Below are 14775 nucleotides of genomic sequence, written 5' to 3'. Positions count from 1 at the left end.
GTTTGTGGAATAGATTCCCTCTCCCCATAAAGCAGAGTACCTCATTAAACCTTTTTAAGTGCAACCTGGATAACTGGATGGGGAACAGAAAATACACCCCTGGGATTCCACCTGTGTCCCTGCTGGACAGTGGCATAGGGTGCTGACTTGTCGGAACATGGGCTAAATCCTTGGCTAGGCTTGTAAGGGCCTCAGGGCCAGTAGCCTAGTAACTTCCTATGATCCTATGATAGTCATGCATGTTAAATTCTGTTATGTCAGAAATATGGACAGGTAATGAAAAATCTAAAGATTAAATGTAAAGCAAGTGAGGGGGTACAGTCCTCACTGTCAGACTTAAGGTCTGTTGAGTGTTGAGTTATTTTAAGTAAATATCGTAGCATTGTCGCCTCACAGTAAGATGCTGTCCAGTTCGATTCTCAGCTAGAGTGTCTTCTGTGTGGAGACATGCGTGAATGGGCGTACCTCCGTTGAAGATTGTGCATCAGGCCTGGCAAGCCGGTACTTAAAAAGCAATTGCCAATCATTAGCGGACCGGAGTTCAGCTGTGACGACTCCTAACCAGGAAAAGCTGAAAGACACAAACAAACAATCAATGGATGTTTATAATCCATTGATGGTTTATGAAACCAGTACTCCTGGATCACTCATAGAAAGCTGGAGATGACAACTATTCAAGATGCATTGAAAAAGTGGCGAGGATGATATGTATATTTGGAACTGTAAAAAAATTAAAGAATTTTGTGAGATATGTTTCAAGAAATGGGAACTGCATATATAGAAAACAGGTGTTAATTGTAACATTTAGTATTGGAAATAAAATCTATGGGTAGAAAGAGAAGAAAAAACGTAAGTGATGTACATGGGGGATTTAGGTCAAAAGTATTATAGAGAAGGGATGAAATTGTCAGGTAATATCAAAAAGTGAGCTGGACAGATTAATGTGAGAATATGCAGGAGGGTTTAGTTAGCTCAGATACAAAGGAAGCATATGAGACAGACATCAGATGATAGAGAAGTATAAGGACACAAAGAAGACAGATGCATATAATGAAGGAACTCCTCAGATCAAAGTCATTGCTGATTTATTGAATGTTTGAAAATTTTTGTTCCAGACTGTGATGTGTTTATATTATAAAGTTCTTTATGTTATTTACATACTGTATTGCATATGTACCCATTATTTATACATGTGAAATCACTTTGGCAAAGGAAAACGTACATAGTGAGTGACATTCATGATGTTTTGCACAATGAAAATCATGTAAATCCCTTTTGCTAGTCTATGCTATGTAGTTGCCATTGCATTTAGATAGTGAGATTCATAAAGTCATATCAGCAATATTATTGGTATGACCACATTGATAAACGGGATTAATTTCCCTTTGAGATATAAAATGGTGTAGACCACAGCAAAACATAAACCATAATTCTGCTAAAAGTGCATTTTTTAATGAAAGAGGCACTCAAAAGTGAATCAATTGAAAACTATTTAGAGGCTGCACAACCATTTGTAGTGATTGCAGACACTTTGTGTTCTCTTTTTCTGCTATATTAACCATACTGCACTTCAGTGATAGCTTGTATTATAGAAATGGGGTCTGCTATGCTTTCAGGTGATTCATTAGTACCTGGCACCCTCCCTGCATATGCTGTGTGCAGGTTTCTTTGTATAACATTGGGTTATACTTTGGCATGCAAATCCTACTTTGCCTGAGAACTCAGCTTTGTATCCACTAAGTTTATATGGGGCTCCAACTTTCATGGAGAATGAATGAAGAAAGAAACAGAGTAAAGTTTATCAGAGCAGTAACTAGGGAAGGGCAACGGAGGCAGCTGCACTGAGCACAAGTTGTTAGGGGCCATAACTGGCAATGACATTTGGTCGAAGTGTAACATGGTATTGCCAATAATTAATTCAGTATCAACATGACGGAATTCATTCACTCATTTAAACTGCTGTGACTGGCTAATTGAATAAATATGTTGTGTTTCAATCCATCACTGTTCTGTAACTGCATTGCTACAGTTCAGATACAATTTGTAAAGACAGAGGAGTATGACAACATTTTTTTTATTTGGTTCGGCGGGGATACCAGTCTTGGTGACCACCCAGGGTTCCAATTTATCTAGCTACAACTAGCTTATGCATATTATGCAATAACAGTTTAAATGTTTTTACTACTGTTTGGAAAATGTATACATAATGTGAAAAATCTTTTCATTCTGACTGGTCATATTTTGATCTGATAAGCTCTGTTGTATTATTTTCTCTGGAAGATATATTTTGTGCAGCAAATGCTAATCTGATTGGCTTTAGGATATGAATAATTAACTTTATTCTGCCTCTGCAACTTAAAGTATAGAATGTCACATCATCCATCCCTTCAAAGCTCAGTCTAGTATGTTCTGCCCAGTGATGCTTTCTTCCTGCTTTTTATTCCCCTGGTTTTAACTGCAACATTCATATCTTCCCATTCATTGGCCAATACTGTTTTCATTTCCATGATATTCACTTTCTCCCACTGTGTTTTCTAACCCTAGACAATTGTTTTCATTTACATTCTCACACAGGTTTCTTTATCTTTGATCACTGAATAACAAATATCTCAATATCTAATGTTTTCATAAACTATATATTTTATTTTGTGGATGCCCTTTTTTATTTGTTTAATTTTTCTATCTGTTAATTTTTAAATAGAGTCATTAGTGTACCAATAAGGTCGGACTGTGATTTTGGAAACCTTGCTTTATTTTCTGACTAAATTCAGATTTAGGACGTGGTGTTGCTGAGATGACACTACTATGGTGGAATAGTTTTCTTATTCTGATCACAAAATTGAGATAAGGTCCATTTTTTCATACAGAGTTGTAGTTTTAATTGAAAATCATATAGCTAGTGTGCAAAGAATTGGAAGATAGCATTCTTTTTTTCCAAATATTTTTATTAAATTTAAACACATGAAAATATTACATTCTAATGTAAGTTTTGAATAAATAGCTATATACAATATTTACATTTGGCCTAATATAAGAAATGTTTCACAAGAAAGAAATAATAAAACTATTCATTTACCAATATTCATTCAGAATATTTAAATAACATTCAGTCAAAATTATAAAGAATGAGATGATTTAAGAGTTTCTATTGAACTAAGAACTTTGACCTAAGGATTATCAGACCATTTCCTGGGTAAATTCTTGTTTCCTTGGCGTTTATTTCTGTGAGAGCTGATTCTTCCAATAATAATAAAAACTCTTCAAAGGTGGGTGGTGCAGATGATTTCCATTTTCTAGTTAAATATTTTCTTACCACTGCTAAAATAGTCAAGAGGAGATAAAAGTTGTTTCTTGTCTTAGTATTCATGACATTTACATTCAATAGAATTAAGGGTTTGGATAAAGTATATGTATCTGAAAATAAAGCTTGACAAAATTTACCTATGTCAACCTAATACTTATTAATTTTATTACAGCAATAAATAATGTGTTCCCAACCCAGCCACTGCGGATGCACAAGCCAGTGCGTTTCTTTGTGCCGGTCCCAAGCTCAGATAAATGGGGAGGGTTGCATCAGGAAGGGCATCCGGCGTAAAACTTGGCCAAATCATTCATGTGGACACCAGTAAATATTTACATACCGGATCGGTCGAGGCCCAGGTTAACAACGACTGCCACCAGTACTGTTAGCCAACAGGGTGCTGGCAGAAATTGGGCTACTGTTGGCCGAAGAAGGAGAGGAGGGGGAAGGCATGGCCAAAGGCAGGAAGAGGGCAGAAAGGCTAGGACTGTGGTAGTAAGGGTCGGAACTTTGAATGTTGGCAGTATGACTGGTATAGGGAGAGAACTAGCCGATATGATGGACAGAAGGAAAGTTGGTATATTGTGTGTGCAAGAGACCAGATGGAAGGGGAGTAAGGCTAGGTGTATCGGAGGTAGGTTCAAATTGTTTTATCATGGTGTGGATGGGAGGAGAAATGGTGTAGGGGATATCCTGAAGGAACAGTATGCTAAGAGTGTTTTGGAGGTGAAAAGAGTGTCGGATAGAGTGATGTTTATGAAGCTGGAAATTGATGGTGTAATTATGAATGTTGTTAGTGCATATGCTCCACAAGTTGGGTGTGAGATGGACGAGAAAGAAACATTTTGGAGTGAGTTGGATGACGTGGTGATGACTGTACCCAAGAGTAAGAGAGTGGTGATTGGAGCAGATTTCAATGGGCATGTTGGTGAAGGGAACAGAGGGGATGAGGAAGTGATGGGTAGGTATGGTGTTAAACAAAGGAATGCAGAAGGTCAGATAAACCTATGGTAGTGGATTTTGTGAAAAGGATGGACATGGCTGTGGTGAATATGTATTTTAACAAGAGGGAGGAGTATAGGGTGACATACAAGAGTGGAGGAAGATGCACACAGGTGGATTATATCTTTTGTAGGAGGGCCAGTTTGAAAGAGATTGGAGACTGTAAAGTGGTGACTGAGGAAAGTTTAGTCAGGCAGCATAGGATAGTGGTTTGTAAGATGATGTTGGTGATCAAGAAAAGGAGGAGGAGTGTGAGGGCAGCACCAAGGATCAAATGGTGGAAATTGAAAAAGGGTAATTGTGAGGTGGAGTTCAGGGAAGAGTTAAGACAGGCACTGGGTGGCAGTGAAGAGTTACCAAATAGCTGGGTAACTACAGCAGAGCTAGTAAGAGAGATGGCTAGAAAGGTGCTTGGTATGACATCGGGACAGAAGAACAACAACAAGAAGACATGGTGGTGGAATGAGGAAGTACAGGAGAGTATATAGAGAAAGAGGTTGGCAAAGAAGAAGTGGGATTGTCAGAGAGATGAAGAAAGTAGACAGGAGAATAAGGAGATGAGGTGCATGGCAAAGAGAGAGGTGGCGAAGGCTAAGGATAAGGCATATGAAGAGTTGTATGAAAGGTTGGACACTATGGAGGGAGAAAAGGACCTGTACCGATTGGCTAGACAGAGGGACTGAGCTAGGAAAGATGTGCAGCAGGTAAACATGATAAAGGATAATGAGGGAAACATACTTACAAGCGAGGATACTGTGTTGAGCAGATGGAAAGAGTACTTTGAGGGGTTGATGAATGAAGAGAATGAGAGGGAGAGAAGGTTGGATGATGTGGGGATAGTGAATCATGAAGTACAATGGATTAGCAAGGAGGAAGTAAAGACAGCTATAAAGAGGATGAAGAATGGAAAGGCTGTTGGTCCAGATGACATACCTGTGAAAGCATGGAGGTGTTTAGGTGAAATGGCAGTTTTTTTAACCAGATTGTTTAATGAAATTTTGGAAAGTTTGAGGATGCCTGAGGAATGGAGAAAAAGTGTTTTGATACCGATTTTTAAGAATAAGGGTGATGTGCAGAGCTGTAGTAACTACAGAGGGATTAAATTGATCAGTCACAGCGTGAAGTTATGGGAAAGAGTAATGGAAGCTAGGTTAAGAAGGGACATGATAGTTAGTGTTCAGCATTATGGTTTCATGCTGGGAAAGAGCACTACAGATGTGATGTTTGCTCTGAGAGTGTTGATAGAAAAGTACAGAGAAGGTCAGAAGGAGTTGCATTGTGTTTTTGTAGACTTAGAAAAAGCATATGACAGGGTGCCTAGAGAGGAGTTGTGGTATTGTATGAGGAAGCCGGGAGTGTCAGAGAAGTATGTAAGAGTGGTACAGGATATGTACGAGGGTAGTGTGACAGCGGTGAGGTCTGCAGTGGGAGTGACGGATGCATTTAAGGTGGAGGTGGGATTACATCAAGGATCAGCTCTGAGCCCTTTCTTATTTGCAATGGTGATGGACAGATTGACAGAAGAGATCAGACAGGAGTCCCCGTGGACTATGATGTTTGCAGATGACATTGTGATCTGTAGTGAGAGTAGGGAACAGGTGGAGGAGACCCTGGGGAGATGGAGATATGCTCTAGAGAGAAGAGGAATGAAGGTCAGCAGGACTAAGACAGAATATATGTGTGTGAATGAGAGGGAGGATAGATGGTGAGGATGCAAGGAGTAGAGGTGGCGAAGGTGGATAAGTTTAAATACTTGGGATCAATAGTTCAGAGTAATGGTGAGTGTGGAAGAGAGGTGAAGAAGACAGTACAGGCAGGATGGAGTGGGTGGAGAAGAGTGTCAGGAGTTATTTGTGACAGATGAGTACCAGTAAGTGTGAAAGGGAAGGTCTACAAGAGGGTAGTGAGACCAGCTGTGTTATATGGGTTAGAGACAGTGGCATTGACAAAAAGGCAGGAGTTAGAGCTTGATGTGGCAGAGTTAAAGATGTTAAGATTTGCACTGGGTGTGACGAGGGTGGACAAGATTAGGAATAAGTATATTAGATGGTCAGCCCAGGTTGGAAGGTTTGGAGACAAAGCCAGAGAGGCAAGTTTATGTTGGTTTGGACATGTGCTGAGGAGGGATGCTGTGTATATTGGGAAAAAGATGCTAAGGATGAAGCTACCAGGTAACAGGAAAAGAGGAAAGCCTAAGATAAGGTTTATGGATGTGGTGAGAGAGGACGTGCAGGTGGTTGGTGTGACAGAGCAAGATGCAGAGGACAGGAAGAAATGGAAACAGATGATCTGCTATGGCGACCCCTAACGGGAACAGCCAAAAGAAGATGATGAATAAATAATGTGTTCCCAATCAGCTGAACATTCCATAGAACATCTCCAACAAACAACAGTGGCAGATGATTGTATTTTAGCAACTTTGTTGGGAGTATAAAAAGCTTTGTGTAAGAATTTCCACGTAAATATTTTCCACATTTGTAGATTAGAAGTTAATTTCACAGAGTATAATAGGTTGGATTTGACTTCTGGAGATAAATTTAAACTTTGACCTTTATCAATAAATTTCCAGAATTTTTGTTTGAGTATAGTTTTATAGTTTATTACAATTTTATAAAGATTCGAGATTAAATAGATTATTATTCAGATTGTTGTATATCAGATTTTGAATATGAAAAATCATCTTAATTTTAGTTTTAAATGAATAGTTCTCTATTATTCTACAAAGGTCTTGAGCATGCAAAAGAATTCTATTTAAAATAATCCAATCAGAGTCTGAGATATTATAATTTTTTTTTATTTCATGAGTCTGTAATACAGTTAAATCTTGTATGCAGTGTTGCCAACAAATGAATTATTTTGAATCCCAGTCTTGAAAGACATTTTTGTGAATTCTGTTAGTATAATTTTTAGTAATCCTGAAGGGGATTAATAGATCCCACCAGAGTTTTACATCTAGATTTGAGTTTACAATATTCTGATATTGCTATAAATATGATTTACTATGTTTACTTTGGTAGGTTTTGCGGTATTATATTGTAAATGAATGCCAAGTATATACCATAGTTGGACCCTTTAATTGTCTACTAAGAGATTACCCACTAATTTGTTTTCATTTAAGAAAATAATTGTGTGAAGGGATTTCCATGCAGATGAGAAATTAGGATCCAACCAATTAATGGCTAATTTGATAATGGAAACCTTAATATAGGAATCAAGATCTGGAAAGTTTACCCCCCCCCCCCGTTCCCATGGTCTAATGTGATGATAAAGTGCAATTTTATTTCTTTTTGGAAACCATAAGAAATTTAGTAAGATTTTGTAAAATTAATTTAATATCCTTTTATTTTGGAGATATAGGAATGGCTTGGACAATATAATCTATCTTTGGGAGTAAGGTCATCTTTATTAATTGTAGCCTGTCTTCAAAATTTAAAAACAATCAGTTCCATTTTTCTATTAGTGATTTTATAGTTGATAAAGTATTTGTATAATTTGTGGTTACAGTTGTAATTATTTTATCACATAAGGTTATTCCTAAGTAATTTATGGATGATACTAATGTGCCAATTATGTGATTTGGGTTAAATATGTGTTATGTTTACTATTTAATATCATATATCTGGATTTTTTGTTACTTATTCTTAAACCTGAATTAAGATAAAATTTAGCAGTGTGTTAATCTAATTCTTTGAAAGATTCTTCTGAAAATCCTAATGTTAGAAGAAAGTCATCTGCAAAAAGCATGATTTTAGAGTTGAATTGTCCATGAATTTTAATACCAGTTATTTTTGGTGATTGATGGATAGTAATTTCAAATATTTCAATGACTAAAGCAAAAAGTATAGGCGATAAAAGGACAGCCCTGTTTAGTTCCTTTGGTAATTGTTATGGCTTCCAAAGTAAATGGGGCCAAGTTTTATATAAGCAAGGTTGTTACTATATAGACTTTTTATCAGATGTATAAATTGGGAGGGAAAATGAAAATTTCTAAAGATTTAATAAGAAAGTTCCACTGTAGTGTGTCAAAAGCTTTTTTGATACCAAGGGCAATTAAAAGAGCCTCTTGATTATCTCTATTAATAACATCTATAAGAGTGAGAATCTTTTGAATGTTGTTGTGTGTTTGTTGTAAATGAAGCCTGTTTGATCTTCATGTATAATGTTTATTAAGGATTTCTTGATCCTATTTACTAAGATGGATGTAAAGATTTTATAATCATTAAGAAGTGAAATAGGTCTATATGAACTACACAAAGTTGAATTTTTATTTTCTTTTAGGATAGGGGTAATTAGTGAATATCTCCCAGAGGGAGGAACCAAATGTTGAGAATGAATTACATTAAGAGCATTGTGAAATAAAGTTAAGACAGAAGTCGGTAATAATTTATATATTTCACTTATGATGTCATCTATTCCAGGAGCTTTATTATTTTTGCTTTTCTTAATTTTATCAACTATCTCTTTTAGTGAAATTTGTTGTTGTAAGTCTAATTTTATTTTCTCTGGTAATTTGTTTATATTAGATAAGTTTATATCTATATCTATAGAATTTGAGTTAAGAGGAATATTGGTTTGAAGATCAGAATAATGCTGTTTAAAAGCATCAGGAATATCACTAATGTTTGAAACTACTATATTACTTTTACCATTATGTATAATAGTTGTGATACTATTTTCAGTGGATTTTTTTATTCTCATTGATAAATGATGTATATGTTTAGGAGACATCAAATATGAGTTTATTTTCAGTTTTTCTAAAGCTATATTAGTGTTGTGTTAATATTTCATTATATTTTTTATTTAGCTGATCTATTCCTTTTTTCTTTGTGGAAGCATCAATGGAATTGTCTAAGTATAAATCAATTAATTGTTTTTGTATATTCTGTAGTTCTGATTCCCATTCTTTGGTTTTGTTTTTGTACCATGAAAGAGTTTTGCCATATAAAAAGCCTTTAATGTATCCCATAAAAATACTATATTTGTATCTTCTAAATGATTAGGGTCTAGAAAATATTTTAGTTCTGAATGTTGGCATGGTTTGAATTGCTTTAAGTTAATAATGTAGGCAGGAATTCTAGTTGTTAAGTTTAGTTTTTTTTTAAAGTCAGATTCCATTTTAAGAATAAGGGAATTGTGGTCCAAAAAAGGACATGGGAGAATGGTAAAATTAATTACTTTCATATTTAGATCTTGGGATATGTAAAGTTTGTCAATTCTAGTCTGAGTATTGAATCTATAATCTCTATGTAAATATGATAAAGAGGTATTTTCTTTATAAGCAAAGGTGCCAATCAAATGTAAGTTACCCTTCAAATGTTTAAGAGCTTTCCCTGTTGGAGATAGACAAATAGGTCTACTGTTTGTGGTCTCAGAATTATCTATAATGCAATTAAAGTCTCCACCTAGAATTAGAACCCCTTTTTGAACTCTGTTGATTAGATTTATATGCTTTCTCACTGTTACCATGCCTATACCTGAAATCCAGTAAATGTAGTAAAGTTAATTCCATTTAGTATGTTGCATTTGAATGAGATGTAACAGGGATATTAATCAAGACTGAATGTTGTATAATATTACTAATAACTTTTGTAGATAATGAAATTGGTAATATGCGTATTCTTTCTATGTTAGTGAGATAATGATAGTTTTTCTTAGGCCAGACTAATAAAAATAATAAAAATTATACTTAAATATATATTTCTTAAGTAATGAATTAACTATAAAAAAAAAAACAAATAAAAAACATGGAGTGAAAGTCACCTCTAATCTGATAGATGTGAGTTGCTCTATCAGATTACCCATCAAACCAAAAAAATGAATCAAACAAAGTGAGCTTGAGCTCCAGTATGAAAACAGGAGAAACATAATAATATAAGTTAGTTGAATGAAAGTTAATAATTGAATAAGGTGTTAAAATCCATTTTCCTTATGTAAAAATGTGAGAAAGAGCTTATGTTTGTCACTCTTTATACAATAATACAATAAATATATTTTACCAGAAAGAAACTCAAAAAAGGGATTGTTGTATACTATTAATAACATTAAGTCAAGACATAAACATGCATATAGAACTATTTAAATGTGACTGGACAGTTAACCTTAAAAATTAAAAACGACTAACAGTGTTTCAAAATTTTTGCCACTAGTAAAATAACAACAGTACAATAGTGCTATTTAACATTTCAGTGTTAACTGTGATTGACCTCAAGAGCCAATATAGTAAAGTGAGTCCTGAAATGTTTGTAGGATTTAGTACTCTCAAAAATTGCTAGATACACCTGGGCATCATAGCAACAAAGCATAGATTATAAAGAGGTTACTTCCTGAAGTTAATGAATTTATTATTAAGTGTGATACATCAAATATGTTTGGATGTAAATACCAATGGCAAGTGTTTGTTTCACAAATGAATAAGATCTTTTAGCCAGTAATCTAACTAGCAAAAATAAACTAGTATAACCTGAGTCAAGATAAGTAGAGCTTTTCTACATACTTCTGACAGTACTTACAAATATAAGTAACTAGTTTGATAGACCATAATAGTTCAATGCCTAAATAATTTTGGAACTGTACAAATGTTGAACTGATACTTTCTAGAAATCTTATGACATTAATCAAAAAAATAGCATTTAGTTGTCTGAGTTGTCTACAACATTTAAAATGAGTATTATTTTACTTTCTCATTTCAATTTTACACATTTTCATCTCCAGTCTGTTAGTCCAAACATGCCACTGCTGAGTTCCATTCTTTTTAAATATAGTTTTGAACACAGTTATTGGGATAAAAGAGTTATAACCATACAGGAAAATGTTTGTCTCATATATCTTACAACTTAAATGCAAAACATTGAATAGTCAGTGCAGATGTTTATGTCTATAGAGCCTGAAGATATCAAAGTGAATCGGCATCTCTGTACAGGAGAAGATCTGAGTGCCAAAGAGACTGCCAGAGTGAGTATATCTGCTTCATAATGTCTTTGTTTTAAGATTAACAGTAGTAGAGTCATTCAAAACATATGTATAATTTTCATACACCAGTGCAACATGCCACTTCTGTCATTATTGCCATATTCCAAGGAAGCAGTATATGACTGTCAAATGTCATGTCTGTGCATGCATCCCATGGTTTAGGTGGACAGTTGGGTCAGTGTATTAAAGCTCTGCTCTCACATTTTGAGGATGCCTGTGGGTTTAGTCCCTCCCATAGCCATTTTAACATGAAAAATATTAAACATTGATTTTTTTTTATCTAATTGGTATGTCTGCAGTATTATGTAGCACAAACAAGCTCATCTTTATTAGTTGAGCGGATGTGTTTAAGTATAAAATATTTGTTTCCTTTGCCTATCACCTATGATTGAAATATGCACATCTCAGCAGCATGTATTCTTTAAATATGTATAATATTCTCATTCATCAATTCTGCATTTCTGACTACAGTCACCTGTTTCCCTGTCTAAATAACTTGGTAGATTAATTTTCTGTCAGCCTCTCTGTGATTATGGCTGTTGGTTCATTTTTCCCTATCTTTCCTATATTTTAGCAAGCTTGTTAAATTAATTAATTTTATTTGGTAAAATTAGTATATTCCATTTAATTGTCTCGGTTTCAAAACTTCAATTTGTAGTACCGTCTCCCCACACTTAATTACATTTATTTAATGTTTTGTTATTCTTCATTTTTTACTAGTACAGTTGTGCCTGCCAGTAGCAGTGCAAAGGGAGGTGATGTCTTTATCACCCTTTTGCAGCTGGTAGACATTGTGGGGGATATTATAGACAGGATATTGGATGTCCAAATTGGGCAAATGGAGAACCTTCTCCAGTGACTTGTTGAGACTCATCCCTGCCCAGAAATGGCCCCACAATTTGAGCCAGAACCCAGTGTGATGGGACCCAGGGTAGCAGGTAACCCCCTGGATCTTACCTGGCAGAGACTGCAGCTGCTAGCACCACACTCTGTCCATCAACCTGGGATTCCCCTCCTTTTTGTGTTCATGCCAACCCCTGATGGGCATTCAGTACTTCCCTCCCCATTGCCTTCCCTCTGTCTGTCTGATGTCTTTTTTATTATTGTGTTCCCTCTCCATCTGTGTGTTATGTTCTACCATCGTGTTCCCCTCCATCTGTGTGTTATGTCTGTCTGCCACTCCTGCCAAATCTACCCCTCTTACCTTCTTATTATTTCCCCTACTTCATTCCACAACTTACGCTTCTTTTCAAAAATATAACATGGTCACATGTCCCTCAAAAAAAAATATTTCCTTCCTTTCCCATCTCCTTACTCATTCCTCATTTCTCACCTTCTGTTCTAAGCTCTTCTTGCTTCCCCTTTAAATATTTTCCCTTTACTCACATTTCCGATCTTTAAACATATAGGGCTTCTCTAAATCACTTACGTTTTTGTGGTCATATTGTGTGTGGAGGGTCATGATGAACCTGGTCGATGCTCACATCCAACCAATGAAGAATGACATTTCTCGCTGCATAGCAGCAATTACATCCAATCACTGTTGTCTCCTAAGCATATTGGCCTTGGCTGCTATCAATGGTGCAGATGAGCTGAGTTTCTTGCACTGCAGTACATACGTATGAAATCAAGTAAAACTCATAGTTTAATCTACTGCTTCTATGATTCATCTGGTAAATTAAGTGATTTGTAGAGTATCAGTGAGTAGAAGAGGTGGATCAGACCCACTCAAGGTTATTTTTATTTAGACTAGTTGTCCTTTGAAGCCATTTTAAGCTTGCCTATTTACCTTCAAAGGTGTGAATCAAACACTGCACCTTGTGTCTGTGAGGTAAACACCTTAACCATTATACCAACCTCCATCTCTAATGTTTCTGCTTCCCTTTTGCATATATGTAATAATCACCTGCTATGTGCTTCACTGGAACCTTCAATAGAAGGCTGTCACAACTTAGCATGTACAAGATATGTTTTGCCCCATGCTAGTGAACAGACCATAGAGTTCAGATCCCCTCAGGGTTGTATTTTTTTTTATTTCCATTCTATAAATGAGTAACAGTCACCTACCATGTGAGTCGCTGACACTTTCTATGTGCCTGCTTCTGTGGCTCAGCTTGTAACTGAAGATCTTGATGGAACATCAGTGAAGAGGGCAGGGGTTTCAAATCCCCTCAGAGTAATATAGCTATATATGCATATATATATGGATGTACTTCATTACGACAGCCCACTTCACCGAAACCCAAAACAACAAGACCACGTCAACGAAACCCCACAACAACGAACATTCACAACAACAAAACCCAAAACCACGAAACACCAACACAGATATCACAAACACACACATACACACACAACAACCCCAAAGTACCTAACACACAATACTACAAACCATATAGGCTGTGGCCCCCACACCCCACCACTTTATTATTCAAACTCCGAGATCGCACAGACACACAAGGCACACTCACACCCACACATTACATTCCCAAACAAACACACACCACACCCACAGCACACACTTACACACACCACTACCCCTCAAACACACACTTATACATTCATACTTACCTGCATCGCAATACCAGAACTGCTAGATCACAGTCCCGTAATGTCTGAAATTAAATTTTGCACTCATAACTCTGACATCGCACAAACAGACACACCAGGCACACTCACAGACACACATTACATTCCCAAACAAACACACACCACACTCACAACATACACCACTACCCCTCAAACACACACTTACACATACATACTTATGGGCATCAGAACACCAGAAGCGCTAAACACAATCCCGTAATGTCGGGATTTTAAATTTCATGCTTCTGGGGTTTCGATGTTCTATAGTGCCAAACATCTGGTCCCGATCTTCCAGGTTTCGTTCATATGAACATTTGTTCATATGAAGGGAACCCATATATATATATATATATATATATATATATATATATATATATATATATATATATAGACACACACAGATATATATATATATATATATATATACTTCTATTCTTCAAATGCATAGCAATCACCTAATTCCACATTCTGCATGATCATCGCCATGACAGCTTGTAAATGCCTTTATCTGTGCAATGTCAGTGAAGCAACTGGATGGTTCAAAACTTCTCAGGGTTGTGCTTTTTTTAAATGCTTTCATTCTGTAAATGTGCAACAATCACAAGCTGTGTGCTTCAATGACACATTCAGTGAGGCTGCTTCTGTGGCTCAGCTTGTAAATGAAGTGTTACATAAAAAGTCAATAAACTAAAGAGGGTCCTGGCATCAACTCTACTCAGGTTAGTATGTGTGTTATGATAACATTTGCACTTTAATACAGGTACAGGGATCAAACTCTGCTGACATGATAACTAGTTGTGGTTGATAATTCTTGTTACTTTTCTATATCCTGCCTAGCCTGTGTGTTTTTCACATTTTGTAACTTGAAATACTTAAGTCTGCCACCATTGTGGACGTCTCATACCCTCTTCTTC

Source organism: Protopterus annectens, chromosome 10.part0 (assembly GCF_019279795.1).
Source record: "Protopterus annectens isolate FY-2018-M chromosome 10.part0, PAN1.0, whole genome shotgun sequence".
NCBI lineage: Eukaryota > Metazoa > Chordata > Ceratodontiformes > Protopteridae > Protopterus > Protopterus annectens.
Note: the sequence above shows the minus strand (reverse complement) of the source record.